Source organism: Bufo bufo, chromosome 3, assembly GCF_905171765.1.
Source record: "Bufo bufo chromosome 3, aBufBuf1.1, whole genome shotgun sequence".
Classification (NCBI taxonomy): Eukaryota; Metazoa; Chordata; class Amphibia; order Anura; family Bufonidae; genus Bufo; species Bufo bufo.
The window spans coordinates 285,140,522-285,160,908 of NC_053391.1; the positions used below are offsets into that span (position 1 = coordinate 285,140,522).

Sequence of the window (20,387 nt, forward strand, 5' to 3'; positions counted from 1 at the left end):
ATACAAATATTGCCCACACATTTAATAACATGACCAATCCAAAGCAAATTCTCATTAGACTAATTCCTTTTAGCTATAGATAACTTACTTACACCTGTGCTCACCTTAGCTAGCAAAACCCGGAAGTAGACATACATCAAGGGACATCAGGACTCCAATATCGTGTCTGCAAAAGTGCCCTGCGCATGTCATTACTCACATTCACTGCTGTGCAGGGCCTGGGGAGTGGGCGCGTCCTCTATAACGATCATATCATCACCACATGACCGCTGAGTCCCCGCCCACCTCCTCGATCCCGCTACGCCAGGGAAAATGTTTACAAACAATATAAGCAGCTGTCAGTTTCACATGTGTTATCTAATCTGCCACAGCAGATCATTACCTCTACTTTACTGCATCATTCTAAGGATGACAGCAAGTGTAAGCGCCTTCCATATGACCCACCAACACCAATACTTATATATATATATATATATATATATTTCTCCCATGCACTATCCCTATGTTAACTCCTAACAGCCTGAATTTAAGACTATAAAAAAAACTGTAATATAGTGCTAACACATTCTGAGGAAAGACAGGATCAATCATACTACAACTGGGAATTATACAAATATATCCTCCTCACATGAAAGCCGCATATGGAGTTCCGATGTCCCAGCATAGCTCCAATATCCCCACGGGTGTGCAATAAACAGTATAAAACACATAAGCCCTTGGTACAAAACAGTGTATATAACCAGTTAAAAACACTTTAAAAACAATAAGCATACACCAGTACTAAATCGGATATACCACATCAGAACAACAAAGTGACCACACTCTACAAAATGTTTAGCCACCGGTTTGTCCATTGCCTTCTTCCTGATCGTGCTCTTATGTTTGTTAATTATATCCCTAATTTCCATCGTGGTCTCCCCAACGTAAATCAGGCTGCACGGACATTGTATCATATAGATCACCTCTCTTGATCTACAGGTGTAAAACTGTCTAATCCTATACCTTTTTCCACTATAGGGAAGGGTAAAAGTATCACCCTTAGGCCTCATGCAAACGACCGTTGTGTGCACCCGTGGCCGTTGTGCCGTTTTCCGTTTTTTTTCGCGGACCCATTGACTTTCAATGGGTCCGTGGAAAAATCGGAAAATGCACCGTTTTGCAGCCGCATCCGTGATCCGTGTTTCCTGGCCGTGAAAAAAATATGACCTGTCCAATTTTTTTCACGGCCAACGGTTCACGGACCCATTCAAGTCAATGGGTCCGTGAAAGAACACGGATGCACACAAGATTGGCATCCGTGTCCGTGATCCGTGGCCGTAGGTTAGTTTTTATACAGACAGTGTGCGCCCCCCATCGGCCCCCCCTCCCTCTATAGCATTAACAACATTGGTGGCCAGTGTGCGGCCTCCCATCTCCCCCCCCCCCATCATTGGTGGCAGCGGAGTTCCGATCGGAGTCCCAGTTTAATCGCTGGGGCTCCGATCGGTAACCATGGCAACCAGGACGCTACTACAGTCCTGGTTGCCATGGTTACTTAGCAATAGTACAATAGTAGAAGATTCATACTTACCTGCTGCTGGCTGCTGCTGCGATGTTCGTGTCCGGCCGGGAGCTCCACCTACTGGTAAGTGACAGGTCTGTGCGGTGCATTGCTAAATGAACCGTCACTTACCAGTAGGAGGAGCTCCCGGCCGGACACGAACATCGCAGCTCCCAGGTAAGTATGAATCTTTTACTATTGTACTATTGCTAGTAACCATGGGAACGCCTCTGTGTTAGAATATACTGTCGGAAATGAGGTTTCAGGATCTAACTCATATCCGACAGTATATTCTAACATAGAGGCGTTCCCATGGTGATGGGGACGCTTCAAGTTAAAATATACCATCGGATTGGAGAAAACTCTGATCCGATGGTATAAAAGGGACTCCAGACTTTACATTGAAAGTCAATGGGGACGGATCCGTTTGAAATGGCACCATATTGTGTCAACGTCAAACGGATCCGTCCCCATTGACTTGCATTGTAATTCAGGACAGATCCGTTTGGCTCCGCACGGCCAGGCAGACACCAAAACGACTTTTTTTTCATGTCCGTGGATCCTCCAAAAATCAAGGAAGACCCACGGACGAAAAAACGGTCACGGATCACGGGAAAACGGAACCCCGTTTTGCGGACCGCAAAAAAATACGGTCGTGTGCATGAGGCCTTAATGAGATTGTGTCACTACCAGAGCTTTGAGACGTTCTCACAGCTCTGTTTCTCCACCCCTGTGATGATGTCACTACCAGAGCTTGGAAGAGTTCTCACTGCTCTGTTTCTCCGCCCCTGGGATGAGGTCATTACTTTCTGTTTCCTTCCTTCCAGCTGTTCCTCCTATGTTTGATTTCTCTGTCTTTAAATCACCCCTCCTCCTTTTGTAGAGTGTGGATTATATTTCTCATTTGAGTTGTAGCTCTTGCTTGAGTATCTTCACTTGTATGCTATCTTTTCACTGGACCTTTGTTCTGCTGCAGCAAGTACTCCGGATATTGCCACCTGTCTTTGGATCCGTCTTCTCTGCTGCCGCAGCACCTTCAGCTAAGTGTGCAGACATTGTAGTGTATCTGTTTGTTTTCTGACCGGATCCGAGGCGACCACGGTTCCCTCCATATACTGAGCAGGGCACCGGTGGCCGTGCCCCTTCCACTATTGTAGGGGTTACAGTGGTCATCAGTCTTAGGTACGCGGGCATGCCTCGTTCCGCCATTTGGATCCGGGTATGTGCTTAGCAGCATAGGGAAAGCTTTGAGGGTCTGACTGGGGTCACCCTTTATCGTCCCTAGTTTGGGTCCGGTCAGTGGCTCTATTTTCTGTGTATGCTCTAGTTGCTCACTTACAGCCGTGACAGATTGCCACAGTTGCAGCAACCCAAACACGGGAAATTGCCCATTTTTCAAGGTGCCAAATAGCGCTGTCCATCCCCATGTGCCTCCCCTATATCAGATTTCACCAGCTTGTCACCCAAATTCGCACTCCTTTTGTATGCCATTAATGGGGGGTTATCAAACGCACACACTGAGGGTAAACCCCTCTGCAAAACATGCCATTCCTTCTTTAAAATATTGGATATAGCACCACTATGTGCACCAAATGTGGAAACAAAAAGAACACGTTTCTTGGTTCTGGCATCCGGTGTGCTGTGAAGTGTGGTCTCTCTGTCAACCAAAATAGCACTGCCCGTTGTCTTACAGTTGCAAGAAAAAGTATGTGAACCCTTTGAAATGATATGGATTTTGGCACAAATTAGTCATAAAATGTGATCTGATCTTAATCTAAGTCACAACAATAGACAATCACAGTCTGCTTAAACTAATAACACACAAAGAATTAAATGTTACTAAGTTTTTATTGAACACACCATGTAAACATTCACAGTGCAGGCGGACAAAGTATGTGAACCCCTAGACTAGTGACATCTCCAAGAGCTAATCGGAGTGAGGTGTCAGCAAACTGGAGTCCAATCAATGAGATGAGATCGGAGGTGTTGGTTAAAGCTGCCCTGCCCTATAAAAAACACACACCAGTTCTGGGTTTGCTTTTCACAAGAAGCATTGCCTGATGTGAATGATGCCTCGCACAAAAGAGCTCTCAGAAGACCTACGATTAAGAATTGTTTACTTGCATAAAGCTGGAAAGGGCTATAAAAGTATCTCCAAAAGCCTTGCTGTTGATCAGTCCACGGTAAGACAAATTGTCTATAAATGGAGAAAGTTCAGCACTGCTGCTACTCTCCCTAGGAGTGGCCGTCCTGTAAAGATGACTGCAAGAGCACAGCGCAGACTGCTCAATGAGGTGAAGAAGAATCCTAGAGTGTCAGCTAAAGACTTACAAAAGTCTCTGGGATCTGCTAACATGCCTTTTAGCGAATCTACGATACATAAAACACTAAAGAAGAATGGATTTCATGGGAGGATACCACAGAGGAAGCCACTGCTGTCCAAATAAAACATTGCTGCACGTTTACAGTTTGCACAAGAGCACCTGGATGTTCCACAGCAGTACTGGCAAAATATTCTGTGGACAGATGAAACCAAAGTTGAGTTGTTTGGAAGAAACACACAACACTATGTGTGGAGAAAAAGAGGCACAGCACACCAACATCAAAACCTCATGCCAACTGTGAAGTATGGTGGTGGGGGCATCATGGTTTGGGCTGCTTTACTGCGACAGGGCCTGGACGGATTGCTATCATCGAAGGAAAAATGAATTCCCAAGTTTATCAAGACATTTTACAGGAGAAGTTAAGGCAATCTGTCCACCAGCTGAAGCTCAACAGAAGATGGGTGTTGCAACAGGACAATGACCCAAAGCATAGAAGTAAATCAACGACAGAATGGCTTAAACAGAAGAAAATACGCCTTCTGGAGTGGCCCAGTCAGAGTCCTGACCTCAACCCGATTGAGATGCTGTGGCATGACCTTAAGAAAGCGATTCACACCAGACAACCCAAGAATATTGCTGAACTGAAACAGTTCTGTAAAGAGGAATGGTCAAGAATTACTCCTGACCGTTGTGCACGTCTGATCTGCAAGTTTGGTTGAAGTTATTGCTGCCAAAGGAGGTTCAACCACTTATTAAATCCAAGGGTTCACATACTTTCTCCACCTGCACTGTGAATGTTTACATGGTGTGTTCAATAAAAACATGGTAACATTTAATTCTTTGTGTGTTATTAGTTTAGGCAGACTGTGATTGTCTATTGTTGTGACTTAATGAAGATCAGATCACATTTTATGACCAATTTGTGCAGAAATCCATATCATTCCAAAGGATTCACATACTTTTTCTTGCAACTGTATATATAACAGATAGTGGGAGATAGTCAATGTAGGTTAGATCATGATAGAGTGTAGCTGATAGGTTCCAGTGCAGGGTGTTAGGTAGTGTGATACATTATAGCAGGGTCTAACTACATATTACTGATTGGTGCACTAAGTATTGTTGTGAACTTGTGACATCACAGCACCATGTCTGTAGCATGTACATTGAACAAAAATATAAACGCAACACTTTCGGTTTTGCTCCCATTTTGCATGAGCTGAACTAAAAGATCTGAAACATTTTCTACATACACAAAAGACCCATTACTTTCAAATATTGTTCACAAATCTGTCTTAATCTGTGTTAGTGAGCACTTCTCTTTTGCCAAGATAATCCATCTCACCTCACAAGTATGGCTTATCAAGGTGGTGATTAGACAGCATGAATATTGCACAGGTTTGCATTAGACTGCCCACAATAAAGGACCACTCTGAAATGTGCACAGTTTTGCCTTATGAATGGGGGAGGGGGGGGGTCAGAAAACCAATCAGTATCTGGTGTGGCCATCATTTGCCTCACGCAGTGCAACACATCTCCATCGCATAGAGTTGATCAGGTTGTTGATTGTGGCCTGTGGAATGTGGGTCCACTCCTCTTAAATAGCTGTGCGAAGTTGCAGAATATTGGCAGGAACTGTAACACACTGTCATATACGCCAATCCAGAGCATTCCAAACATGCTCACTGGGTGACATGCCTGGTGAGTATGCTGGCCATGCAAGAACTGGGATGTTTTCAGCTTCCATGAATTGTGTACAGATCCTGGCAATATGGGACTGTGCATTATCATGCTGCAACATGAGGTGATGGTTGTGGATGAATGGCATAACAATGGGCCTCAGGATCTCGTCACGGTATCTCTGTGCACTTAAAATGCCATCAATAAAATGTACCTGTGTTTGTTGTCCATAACATACGCCTGCCCATACAATAACCCCACCGCCACCATGAGCCACTCGATCCACAACGTTGACGTCAGCAAACCGCTCACCCACATGACGCCACACACGCTGTCTGCCATCTGCCCTGAACAGTGAAAACCGGGACTCATCCGTGAACAGAACGCCTCTCTAACGTGCCAGACGACATCGAATGTGAGCATTTGCCCACTCAAGTTGGTTACAACGAAGATACTGCAGTCGGGTCCAGACCCCGATAAGGACGACGAGCATGCAGATGAGCTTCCCTGAGACTGTTTCTGACAGTTTGTGCAGAAATTTTTTGGTTATGCAAACCGATTGTTGCTGCGGCTGTCTGGGTGGCTGGTCTCAGACGATAATGGAGCTGAACATGCTGGATGTGGAGGTCCTGGTCTGGTGTGGTTACACATGATCTGCGGTTGTGAGGCCGGTTGGATGCAGTGGCGTGCCTCGGGTGTTTGGCAGCCGGGGCGGGTCTTTTTTCTGGCACCCCCTTCCGAATACTTGACCACATACCTCTTACATCCAGGGACATCTCTTACAAGAGCTTATACTCAGGGGTGTATTGTGATATAGCAATCCCCAAGAGTGTAGTTATTCCATCCTCCAAACATGAGCCAAGACTTCATGAAGGTATAAAACAGGAACTCTTTATTGAGGGCTACCCGCCCGTATTTATGCAGGTCCCCATCTGGTGGACACGCCCCTAGGGGACCAGAAGGAAGACTGTGACACAGGACAGATACGTAGCACTCAGGATACACAGACACAACACATCCCCACAAAGCATCATGGTTTCCTCCTCTCTGCCCTGGAGACACCCGAGGAGCAATTCAATTATCTCTCAGGACAAAGGGAAATCGCCAATACACATGTGGAGACAGCAGGACAGAAATCACCACCCAAACACCCAATGTCACACCCCCACAGCAAACACAGACATTTAACATAGCCCCAGATAGCTCAATTCTGAGTGCATATCATTAGGTGAATGGCACTCAGAATACACGAATACAATAAAATTAGCTATCTGGGTACCCTCAGATAACAAAATACCATTCCAAAGACAGATTTAAGCTGTGTCTGTCTTCTCCTTTAAAGTTAGTATGGGCCATAATCCTGAGGCAAGAGGCTGGTAGCCAGGCCTCTCCAAAACCCAGTGGCGAGGTTGGTTTCGCCACAGTGACATAATTGGGGTACCGTATATGCCGGCGTATAAGACGACTTTCTAACACTAAAAATTATTTTCAAAAGTCGGGGGTCGTCTTATACGCCGGGTATACTCAGATCTGATGGTATATTCTAACCCCCAGGCGTTCCCATGGTGACGGGGACGCTTGCCTGGGTGTTAGAATATACAGGGCCCCACCACTCACTACATTTATTAACTGTAATCTGTAACTTTAACTTTAAATGAGCGCTCATGTCTTTACTATTGTACCTTACTCTCAGCTCCGCTAACAGGCAGTGCGGGCGGCGCTCACTCACTGACGTCTGACGTTACGTGCCTGCTCCTTCCACTACGCGGTGCAGGCGCGTGACGTCAGTGAGTGAGCGCCGCCCGCACTGCCTATTACCAGAGCTGAGAGTAAGGTACAATAGTAAAGACATGAGCGCTCATTTAAAGTTAAAGTTTACAGATTACAGTTAATAAATGTATACTCCTCTGGGCGTCGGGGAGGGGGATCTGTGGATGGCACTGTCATGGGGAGGGAGATCTGTGGATGGCAGTGTTTAGGGGGGGATCTGTGGATGGCACTATTTGGAGGGGGGTCTGTGGATGGCACTGTTATGGGGAGGGGGATCTGTGGATGGCACTGTCATGGGGTGGATCTGTGGATGACACATATAGCATAAGATGCTATATAGTGTCATCCATAGATCCCCCCCCCATAGCAGTGTCATCCACTGATCCCCCTCCCATAACAGTGCCATCCACAGATCCCAGTCAGTTCCCTGGACTGGAGAAGATCGTCTTGAAGACAGGGAGGGCTGGGCATTCAGGGGTAGTCTTATACGGCGAGTATAGCCCAAACCCAATATTTTAAATGGAAAAGTTGGGGGTCGTCTTATACGCCCAGTCGTCTTATACGCCGACATATACGGTAATTTATCAAACTGGTGTAAAGTAGAACTGGATTTCCAAAAGAGTGTCAAAAATGAAAGGTGGAATCTGATTTGCTGCTATGCAACTAACCCAGTTCTAGTTTACACTAGTTTGATGAATACATCAAATGTCCCTATAGTGTCCACAGCAGTTATAATGTCCCCTAGAGTGCCCCCAGTAATAATAACACCCTATATTGTGCTCTAGGCAATATTCCCTGTATAGTGTCCCCAGAAATATTATAATTGCCCCTACAGTGGCTCCCCAATAGCAAGGCCCCCATGCTGCCCCATATAGCAATTTCCCCCACACTGCCCCATACAGTAATTTGCCCCACACAGTAATTTCCCCCACACTGCCCTCATACAGTAATCTCCCCCACACTGACCCCACACAGTAATTTCACCCATACTTCCCCGACACAGTAGTTTCCCCCACACTGCCCCCATACAGTAGTTTCCCCCACACTGCCCCCATACAGTAGTTTCCCCCACACTGCCCCCATACAGTAGTTTCCCCCACACTGCCCCCATACAGTAGCTTCCCCCACACTGCCCCTATACAGTAGTGTCCCCCACACAGTAATTTCCCCCACACTGCCCCCCACACAGTAGTTTCCCCCACATTGCCCGTATAGTAATTTGCCCCTACATAGTAATCCCTCCCATAATAATTTGCCCCCACACAGTATCCCACCATCTCCCCCCCCCCCCCACATGTCCTCCTGTTTGCACTCCCCTCATGTCCCCCAAAGTTGGCACATAAAAAAATTTAAATAAATAAAAAATTAAATAAAAGCTAAATACTCACATGCTCTTGCTTGCAGAGTCCCAACACTGTGCTGCTGAGTCCCTAAAAGAAATTGTAGTACCCAAGTGGGTTTTGATAAAGAAGCAGATTATATTTAGAACAAGTTGAAAAAAAGAGGTTACCCTAGTTGGATGCTAAAAAGAGCCAAAAATATAGCTGCCAATAAAAATAAAGATGAATTACTTTTTAAACCAGGTAAATATGCACATAAAGCTCCAACCAGATGTTCCAAACCCACAAAGGTACTTACATACAGTCGACAATTCAGCTCCATCAAACAAGCGGTTTACAAATGCCTCCCTATCCTATATGAGGATAGTATCTTGTATGATACACTCAAGGATGGGTGCAGAATTGTCCCCCGACGGTCCTGCACATTGGCTAACATGCTGTCTCCCTCATTTTTTACTAAAACTGCTTTTACCAGGAGCTCCTGGCTAAAATATCAGGGCTCCACTAAATGTGGAAGACATCCATGTAAGACCTGCAATTTTGTACACTGCACTACCACGTTTGAAAATGCAACACATACGGAAAATTTTAACATCAAAAGTTACATTAATTGCAATGCAACTGGTGCAATTTATATCATCAAATGCATATGTTGTGATCTTCTTTACGTAGGCTGTACTACTAGACAACTAAAAACACGAATACGAGAACATCTGAATTATGTGGCCAATCCCCAAGCTTTGGGGATTTCTAGCGCAGCGAAACATTTTATCAATATGCATAATAGAAGTGTCAGCTACTTACGGATATTTGCTATTGAGAATGTAGTGCTTCCCTTTAGAGGTGGTAATCTGAAGAAAAAAATCCTCCTGAGGGAGGCTTATTGGATCTTCAGGTTAGGTACAAGGTACCCTGCAGGTCTCAATCTTAAAAAAGAATTAATGCTGTTATAGCACTAATGGCCAATTTCTCCCTTAGATTTAATATTTATGATAGTAATGTCATTCAGAGTCAGGAGCAGTTTTAACATCCACACCTATTTCAGACATTCAATTTTGGTATTGGTGACTGTTCACACCTAGCAGATTTTCAGCCGGTACCAATGATGCAGGATTTTGTTAGGAGTTGTGCTCTGACATGGTTTTATGTATCCACTTTTTATGTCCCATGTATCACGTAAAATTGCTGGTGAGCCGGGTGTCTCAGGTGTCCTGATGATACCCAGGGAGCGCCACATAAACTCCAGTATTATCAATGAAATTGCAGTTATAGTGAGGTACACTATTGGTATCTTGCCAAAAAGTTGCACTTACTTCACCGGGGAGGAGGGCATAGGATAAAGCTTAAGACACCTATACCTCAACCTCCCCCGCCAAGATCGCTTCAAAGGATGTAGTATTAGCTTCCTGGTCCCCAAAAGGATGACACCGGGGCTCCAATGTATACAGGAAGTCTTTTATTGATTCAGCTCGACGCTTTTCGGGAGCAAATCCCTTTTTCAAGAGCATGTATCACGTGGCATTCTCAATGCTACACTAGACAGCGGTGGTCTGTCTTTTTATGGTTTTTGTAGTATATGTTTTGTCATGCTTAAAGGTGTTGGATTTGATACGTGGCAACCCAAGGGTTAAGTGGCTGTGTTTTCAGCAGTTTTCCTTCCTTCCCCCACCCCTTCCCACCACTCCTCCCCCTGCTGATCGTACCTACTTAACCTCAGGTGTGGGGTCCACGTCACTAGGTTATGATTAAGAACTTCCAAGTTTGAAACATGTTAACCTGTGGTGGAGGGTGGTGAAGATTGAAGCATGTACTGTTATGCCGATCTACAATAAAGACGACCAATACTGACGGATGCTGGAAAATATTCCTTTATTTTTCTGAGGGAACTATGTGCTCCACTCCCGCCGTAGTATGTGGGCGTCAGGGCCGGTGCTATAATAAGGCAGACCAAGCGGCCGCCTTAGGGCGCTGAGAAGGGGGGGCGGAAAAATGAAACTTTTTTTTTTTTCCATTAATCACTTGCATGCCGCCGGCCTCCTGCGGCTGTTCTCCTCTGTGTGGTGGTCCTCATATCTTCTCTCTGGGCTCCCGAATCCTGACAAGTTGTTTGAGGACCTTTCCCACTCTGCCAATCAGTGGCCGCAGCTGTGTCACGTGTCAGGGCAGTGATTTCCCGCTGAGCCAATCACTGTTCTGACACATGACACAGCTGCAGCCACTGATTGGCTGAGTGGGAAAGGTCCTCAAAGTCTTGTCGGGAGCACAGAGAGAAGATACCAGGACACAGCGGAGAAGGGGAGCTGCTGCTGACGGGAACAGGCCCAGGTGAGGAGCATAATTTTTTACACAACATTAATAGAGGGGGGAAATGTGCCATGTTGGGGGGGGTGATGTGACATGGGGGGGATAAATGTGCAATGGAGGGGGTTGAAATGTGACATGGGGGGAGAAATGTGACACAAAGGGGGTGATGTGACATGGAGGGGGAGAAATGTCACATTTCTCCCCCTCCATGTCACATCACCCCCCTATGTCACATTTATCCCCCTCCATATCACATCACCCCCTTTGTGTCACATTTCTCCCCCCATGTCACATTTTAACCCCCTCCATATCACATCACGCCCTCCTTTTTACATCACTCCCACAGAGTTGTGGGGGGGGGGGGCGCTGAAATGTAGCTTTGCTTGTGTGTGCAAAAATCCTTGCACCGGCCCTGGTGGGCGTCAGCGCTTCAGCAATGAGTGCTTCCATCTGTATTTAACCTTTGTAGATGGCTTATGGTAGAGAAATGAACATTCATTGCACAGGCAACAGCTCTGGAAGACATTCCTACAGTCAGCATGCCAATTACACGCTCACTCAAACGTTGCAACATCTGTGGCATTGTGCTGTGTGATCAAACTGCACGTTTCAGAGTGGTCTTTTATTGTGGGCAGTCTAAGGCACACCTGTGCAATATTCATGCTGTCTAATCAGCACCTTGATATGCCACACCTGTAAGGTGGGATGGATTATCTCCGCTAAGGAGAAGTGCTCACTAACAGATTTAGACAGATTTGTGAACAATATTTGAGAGTAATGGGTCTTTTGTGTATGTAGAAAATGTTACAGATCTTTTAGTTCAGCTCATGCAAAATAGGAGCAAAACCAAAAGTGTTGCGTTTATATTTTTGTTCATTGTACATGCTACAGACATGGTGCTGTGATGTCACAAGTTCACAACAATACTTAGTGCACCAATCAGTAATATGTAGTTAGACCCTGCTATAATGTGAAGTTGCACGTATTGCTCAAAAATAGGCCGATTAATTGCCGATTTGCACAATCGTGAATATATTGGAGCACTCTATCTGCATATAAAGCTATTGTATTGTTCTGCTGTGCCAACCATTTTCTCCAGTCTCAGGAAACTTCTAGCAGCTTGAAAAATTTAGCAACAGTGACCCACGCCTGTATTGCATGCACAATACGAGCATATAACATTGCCGATTTTCGCAATCAAGAAAATAATCTCAAATTCTCGAATTCGCGAATATATGACAAATATTTGCCTAAATATTAGCGAATTTGAATATTGTCCCTGCCGCACATCACTACTAGGAAGGCCAAGTGTGAGTTTCTACATGTGTCTGAGTAGTGTGAGGCTTACTTCAAGGGGCTCTCTATCCCCACATGCTGGGGACAAGTTCCAGACATCTGAGAGAAGACAGCAACTAATCCATAGACTAGTGATTATCGAGCACCAAAGTATTCGGGTGTTATGGTGTTCTGCCTGAACACATTGCTATATTCGTGTGCTCGGCCGAGAACCCGAGTATAATGGAAGTCAATGGGAGACAACAGGCACCCCCTGCTCTGAAGAGGGGAGGGTGCCTGGTCCATTGGAAAAGGTCAGAAAGTGACAGAAACACCACCAAAATGGATCGGGAACACCATGGGGACGATGTCTGGATGCATCTTGGACTCCCAGGTCACTGCTGGGAATCATGTTGTCCGAGTTATACGCCACTTTTACAGACTGACAAAGATATGCACAAAACCCCCGAAAAATTAAATTTTACAGGAAAAATTGTTAGGAAACATTCTTACCTGTATATTCAATGGTATATAATGTGCAAGTGCTGCAATAAAATTACTCCGAATCAGCCTTTATATCACATAAAGGAGGGCCTTATTCACATTGTGGTACAATTGTTCAGGTAGTGGGACTAATACACTCATAAAGCCTATGCACTAAGTGAAAGGGCTGCCAAAAATTACAAAGGAAACGGCACTCCAAAACTATGATTGATGGCACTATGATTGATGGCCTGCTGGTGACCCTCAAAAACATTTGGAGCAAGGGCCTGCTGATCTGACCATCTAAAACCTTAGGGGCAAGGGCCTGCTGCCGCATTGGTGACTCTAGATAACTAGTGATGGACGAACATCGGCCGGGACGGATTGCAGGGGGCCTCATTCACTTTAAAGGCAGGCGAACCTGTAATACCTTCAGGTTATATTTGCAGCCACCAAATACTTACTAGAAATGCACAAATAGTCCCACAACATGAACAGTGACATACCAGATGTATTATTCGAATTTGCGATCTCCATTCATAATTTTTTTCAATGCAAAATATTGCCAATGTAATTTTTACCTATGCGCATGCGCAAAATATGTGCGGCCTACTACAGCAACTGGGTTTCCACCAGATTGAAGTTGAATGCGATCAGAAAAGATGGTTGGCAACAATTTTTGTGACATTGAGGAAGAATTTCTGATCACTGTAAGTAATTTGACATTAAAGCAGTGTATTTGATTACATTTCACATGCATGTTATAACAATCGCTGTATATGCAGATCGAGTGTTTAAAAAAAGCACCATTGCGAAAATCCCTAATGATGCTATTTATTTTATCGCGGTACACACAACTTCACATTTTATAAGGTCTCATGAAATATTAGTGATTGGTGCACTAAGTATTTTTGGGAGAACTTGCCACTCCAGTACAGGCCCCAAAAATTAGCCAATAAGCATTCACCTGACAGCACACAACTTTGTAGGATTATGTGGCTGAAGGTACATTAGGCGGTCACAGGATAAAAATGTAACTGTAGGCCAGTACAGGCCCCAGAAATTAGTCAATAGGCGTTCACCTGACAGCAAAGAACTTTGGATTCTGTGGCTGGAGGTATATGACGGTGGTATTGGTTATCAGCCGTCCGACCCTTGACCATACCCCACTCTTTTTCCTCCAAACCCCGTATCCTACCCTCACCCATACCTCATCTCTAACATGCCCCAAAATGACACACGGACACCAAGCTTGGAATAAATCGGCCACAGCAGCCGTCTTTTATTAACATATAAACATAACATATAAATAACAATTCTCCCCCCTGAGGGGAGGTCCTTGAAGCCCCCAAACAACCGCAAATACCCCACTGTGTCAGCCATCTTGCTTCCAGCCGTTGCCCTCCAGCTCTGAAGCACCACTGAATGGCTCCTTTTAAATCCGTCACCACTGGGAGTCCAGCCCCAACCATGGAGCCCTCCCAGCATCCTCCTCTTTGAATCAGACCAACTTCAAGGACCTCCCCCCGCCACAGCCACCGTGACACCTAAACTACCCCTACCTGCCCCATTACCCCTTAAACCTCCACCCCAACCCCTTAAATAAAGGGAGGGTGGGCGGGAGCTCTTTTCAGGATCTGACAAAATGGCCCCCGGTCTCCCCTCAGCTTCCTTATTTAACCCCTTAACCACACCCCTACACTTAAACCACCCAATCCCCCACTTTCACAGATTCCTCCTCCCATCCCCTCTAAACTCCACCTAACCTACTAACTGGGGTCTCCCTAAACCAAACCCCCGTCATGATGCCCTCCCCTAAGGCTGCGCCCCCAGTCCGGCCATGACTTGACGGTGGTATTGGTTATCAGCCGTCCGACCCCTGACCATACCCCACTCTTTTTCCTCCAAACCCCGTATCCTACTTTCACCCATACCTCATCTCTAACATGCCCCAAAATGACACACGGACACCAAGCTTGGAATAAATCGGCCACAGCAGCCGTCTTTTATTAACATATAAACATAACATATAAATAACAATTCTCCCCCCCGAGGAGAGGTCCTTGAAGCCCCCAAACAACCGCAAATACCCCACTGGGTGAGCCATCTTGCTTCCAGCCGTTGCCCTCCAGCTCAGAAGCATCACTGAATGGTCTCTTTTAAATCCGTCACCACTGGGAGTCCAGCCCCAACCATGGAGCCCTCCCAGCATCCTCCTCTGTGAATCAGACCAACTTCAAGGACCTCCCCCCGCCACCAACGCACAAACTTGACCGCCTTAAGTCTGCGCGTTCCTCCACAAACGCAAGGCTACTTCAATCCCCTCCTGGATTGCAAGGCTCCACATGTCCAAGCCAACCGCATTCAAATGCACACCGTCCGCCCGCCAAAACCCCCCAATACCTTCTCAAGCTCCATATGCCTCACTGCCACCGCCCCATTCCTGGCCATGAACCGACCCATTGCCTGGTTCACCTTAACACGTGCCCTGTTCACACCCACCACTGAACGTGCATCCCTCCACACCATCCTAGGAACAATATCTGACCAGACCGTCACCATTCGCGGGAACAAGGCCCACATCTGCAGCAAGTCGAATTTGATACCTTGCAGCAACTCGCGAAACGGCCGCGCCACCAGGTCATTACCGCCCACATGCAGAACCAAAACTTCGGGTGCCCTATCCTGCATTACAAACCTGTGAATATCCGGCAACACCCCGGCCCAAACCATACCTCTCCGCCCTAGCCATCTCACCACCGCCACGGACCTCGAGAACCCCAGCTGCTGACCATCCGGCCGAACCGATGCCCGGACAGCCCCCCAAAAGACATAAGAATGCCCGAGGATCCAAACTAGGGCCGGCACTGCATCTGCAATGAAAAACAAAACCCAAGAACAAACAATAATGACATTGCATAAACACCATCTACCTAACCTACCCCCTCACCCACCGGCCGTTCCCCTATAAACTGTGCAATCGAATGTACGATCTAAACCGCACAGACTCCCACCGCCCAATCCTTTTTATAATCTCGTCGCCCAACCCCCACCTCGCCGCCTCCGTTGCCGCCCCAATTCTAAAAGAATGACTCGAGTACCCATCAGGCCCCAAACCCAACCGAACCAGACATTTCGAAAAGACCGCCGCAAACTGAAAACGCGACAAAAAGGAATCATCCTCATGCACTAACAACGGCAACATCCCGCTCCTCCTGCCGCCCCAGTAATCCCCTAAACTCCCCACCGGGCACATGGCGCAATCCGGAACCCCAAACAACACTACTCTCCGCCCCCGTCCTTCCGCATCAGTCTTGGACCGGCGAATAACGAACTCCAGCCTGTCTTGGAATAGCTCCACATCCGCCCTCTGCAACCCCCCATCCTTACGCACCGACGGACTCACCAACTCCCCCACCCGTAACGCCCCGAAAAACGCCAAAGAAAAGGCCAACCGGAACAACCGAACCTCTGAGGCGGAACAACACACTACCCCCAGCTGCTCCCCCAGTTTCAAAAACAACCCGAAGGACACAGGTCTCCTGTTATCTCCCCCCGTACACGCCCTTCGCCACCCCTTCAACGCCCGCATTACCAAAAATGACTTAGTCACATCCGGCCACTGCCTACACTTAAAACCGAACGCCAATCCGGCCATGCAGCTATTCATCTTTGCCATGGACCAGCCCTCCTCTCTACAGTGACCCACAAACAACAACATTGGGACCTCCAACTCCCCCTCCCCAACTCCCAACTTACTGCACCAATCCTCCCAGTACTGCCACAATTTCAGATACAACTCCCACGTCCTAGGTGCCAGCGATGCCTGAATAAGACTTGCTACCGTTCTTCCAGTATCTCCCTCCCAAACTCCTCCGCGTCTGGAGCCAACTGCCGGAAACGGTCCCACTGTGAACGAGAAAGAGCGTCAGCTATGCCATTGACTACTCCCGGCACATGAACCGCCACCACCCACGCATTGTTCAACAGACACTCCAACACCAATCGTTGCAACAACCGCACCACCAACCCCGACGAAGCTGACAACCCATTTATCGCCTGCACCACCCCCAGGTTATCACAGTGAAACCTTACCTTTCTATCTTGGAACACCTCCCCCCACAACACCACACGCCACAATGGGAAACAGTTCCAACAAAGCCACGTTCTTCACCCAACCTCGTTCCACCCAACTGTCAGGCCACCGACCCGCACACCACTGCCCCCGGCAATAGACCCCAAAGCCCTTGCTACCCGCTGCATCCGAAAACAACTCAAAATCAAAAGAATTCACCACATCACCCATAAATAACGAACGACCGTTATAACGCTCCAAGAAGGAACTCCACACCCTCAAGTCCGCTCTCAACTCCTTCCCTAAACGCACATAGTGATGTGGTGAAACCACCACCCCCGTCGCCATAGCCAACCTCCTACAGAACACCCTCCCCATAGGCATGATCCGGCATGCAAAATTGAGTTTCCCGAGCAGCGACTGAAGCTGCCGCAACTGCAGTTTTTTCAAACGAGACACCCTTGCAACCTCCCCCTTTAAATCCTCTAACTTATCTAAGGGCAACCTACATTCCATCCTATCAGTGTCAATCCCTATCCCTAAAAAACTCAACTCCGTAACCGCCCCCACCGTCTTATCCGTAGCCAACGGGACCCCAAAAACCCCAAACAACGACTCCAAGGTATGCAACAACAAGGCGCACACCCTAGAACCCGACGGACCAATACATAGGAAATCGTCCAGGTAATGAATGATGGACTCACACCCCGACGAATCCGCCACCGCCCATTCTAAAAATGAGCTGAACGCCTCAAAATACGCGCAGGACAGGGAACAGCCCATAGGCAGACACCTATCCACAAACCCCCCCCCCCTCCAATAACACCCCAACAAGTGTAAACAGTCTGGGTGAACCGGCAGCAACCTAAACGCAGCCTCGATGTCAGTCTTCGCTAACAGTGCCCCCCTCCCAAACTTCTTAACCCACTGCACTGCCGCATCAAATGAGGTATAAACCACCGAACATAAGGCGGGGTCTATACCGTCATTGACCGACGAGCCTTTTGGAAAAGACAGATGATGAATAAGCCGAAACTTATTCATCTCCTTCTTCGGAACCACCCCCAACGGTGACACCCGTAAGTTCGGCAGTGGTGGAGCCGAAAAGGGGCCCGCCATCCTGCCTAGACTGACCTCCTTGCTAAGTTTCTCAGCCACCACCTCGGATGCTCCAACGCTGACCTCAAATTTTTCCTAACCAAGACCGCTTCACACTGAACAAACGGGATCCGAAAACCAACTGAAAAACCTTCCCGCAACAAAGCTGCCGCCTCCCTATCTGGATACCTGTCTAGAAACGGGCCCATCCTTCCCAGACGTACCGGCGTCTCCCCCTTTGCTATTAAAATCCCCCCCCTCTGTCTGTTACCCCTAAAGCACCGCGCTGCACCGTGTGCACCTCCGCACACCGAGCACTCGTGTTTAAATTTACACTTTGCTCCGAATTTACATGTTCGTCAATAAATGCGAAACACAGCCCCTTTGCTGAAGCTGACGCAACATTGGGCTGCCCACTACCTCCTGCCTCCCCCCGAAAGGACTGGCCCTGTCTCACCGGCGCCGTAACCTTCAACCACAAAGCTATATCCTTGTGATCCCACTTAATTTCGGGCCGCACTGCCTTCCGCTGCCGGAACTGTTCATCGTACCGCAGCCACGCTATCCCCCCATACACCCTGTACGCCTCCCCAACTGCATCCAAATAACAAAACAACGCCAAACAGCACTCCGGCGCCTTCTCCCCAATTACGCTTGCTAATATCGCAAACGCCTGCAGCCAGTTTGCAAACGTCCGCGGTATCAGGCTGTACCTACGCTTCTCCTCCTCCTCCTTCTTGCCCTCATCCCGTCTCGCCCTATCCAAGTTAAATTTGTCTAAAGGAAGCAAAGAAAAAATCTCTACGTACTCCCCCCTCCAAATCTTTTCCCTTACCTCTTGTTTCAAATGTGCCCCCAATGGGCCCTCAAAGCAAACATAAACCTCCCTCCTTGCCCTATCGTCCATCCGAACCGTCTCCTCCTCCACCGCGCCCCCCGCCTGCGTCTGCACCGACGCCATCGTAGCCCCCCCACTCACACCGCCCCCCCCCCCAACCGCACTCGCTCCCCCAGAGGGCCCGGACACCCCTCACGCTGGTAACGGAGACGCCCCCCCCCATACCCCATCCTGCAAGAAAACCTGCCAGCCCCCCCAACAATTGCCCTAAACCCCTGCTAATATCTACTGGGGACCCCCCAACACCCCCAGCCACCCCAACAAACTGTGCTAGCGTTCCCCAAGAGGCCTCACCTGGCTGCCTGGGTGCTTTGTCCCCACCAGCCGTAGATCCGGACTCCAGCTGATCCCTCCTCCGCGTCGCCGCCTCATCTTCTAGTCCCCTAGCCAGGCCCAGGCTAGAGACGTTAGGACCTCCATCTTCCTGGGCTGCAAGAGAGTGGGCGGGGCTTCCTCTTCCTTGCGCTGCGGTCACTGAAGACAGGGGCCTGCTGCAGGACACTGAAACGACTGCAGCAGCCCCGTTCCTCCCGACGTCTTGTCCACGCTGAGGGGTCTCAGCCTCCGATCCTGGGCTGGAGACCCCCGCTCCTGGTCCCTCTCCCACGCCGTCCGTCATAGCAGAACGAGGTGACCGGGCCCGGCCACCTCGCAGGCTCCGCCTACTAGCTGGATTCCTCCCACGCCGGGGAGTACTGGAGGAAGCGTTCCCCGCCGACCCCCGGCGTGGAGGGTCCCTTGAGGGGCTCCGTTTGCGGCGCTGAGCCTTGGAAGGGGGCTGGGCAGACTGAGAAGCCTGCAGGCTATAGCGCCGGCGGCCTGGCCCGCCGCGGCCGGTTTAACACTGGCTGAGGCCCAGCCGGAGCCTCAGCCGCCCCCTGGAGCATCTGCTTTACCTGCGCCTGGATCCAGTCGGCGCCGCAGACCTCCGCTGCTGCCCTCAAATGAGCGATGGTCTCCTCAAGCTGCTCCATTACGGTCACCAGCTCACAGCAAAGGTACCAGCTCTTTTCAGGATCTGACAAAATGGCCCCCGGTCTCCCCTCAGCTTCCTTATTTAACCCCTTAACCACACCCCTACACTTAAACCACCCAATCCCCCACTTTCACAGATTCCTCCTCCCATCCCCTCTAAACTCCACCTAACCTACTAACTGGGGTCTCCCTAAACCAAACCCCCGTCATGATGCCCTCCCCTAAGGCTGCGCCCCCAGTCCGGCCATGACTTTAGGCGGTCACAGGATAAATATGTAACTGTCGGCCAGTACAGGCCCCAAAATTTAGCAAATAGGCATTCACCTGACAGCAAAGAACTTTGGATTCTGTGGCTGGAGGTACATTAGGCGGTCACAGGATAAATATGTAACTGCCGGCCAGTACAGGCCTAAAAAATTTGGTATGCAACGGACATAAAAGGCCTTTTATGCCGCTGTATATACCTAAGACAGGGTCTATGATTTGTTCTGGGTGGTGGCGGATATTTGTGGGCTGTCATGAGGAATTTCAATCTAACATGGTCTCGTCACATGTGTTGAATTCCTCCGAGATCCATGTCTCATTCATTTTTATTAATGTGAGGTAGTCCACACTGTCGTGAGCTAGG

At 48.3% G+C, this 20,387-nt stretch overlaps 1 protein-coding gene across 3 annotated transcripts in view; it reads left to right on the top strand.

The window, feature by feature from the left end:
• TNNT2 (troponin T2, cardiac type) overlaps positions 1 to 20,387 on the top strand; it is a 565,716-nt gene that overhangs the window by 470,066 nt on the left and 75,263 nt on the right. The window lies entirely within an intron of this gene.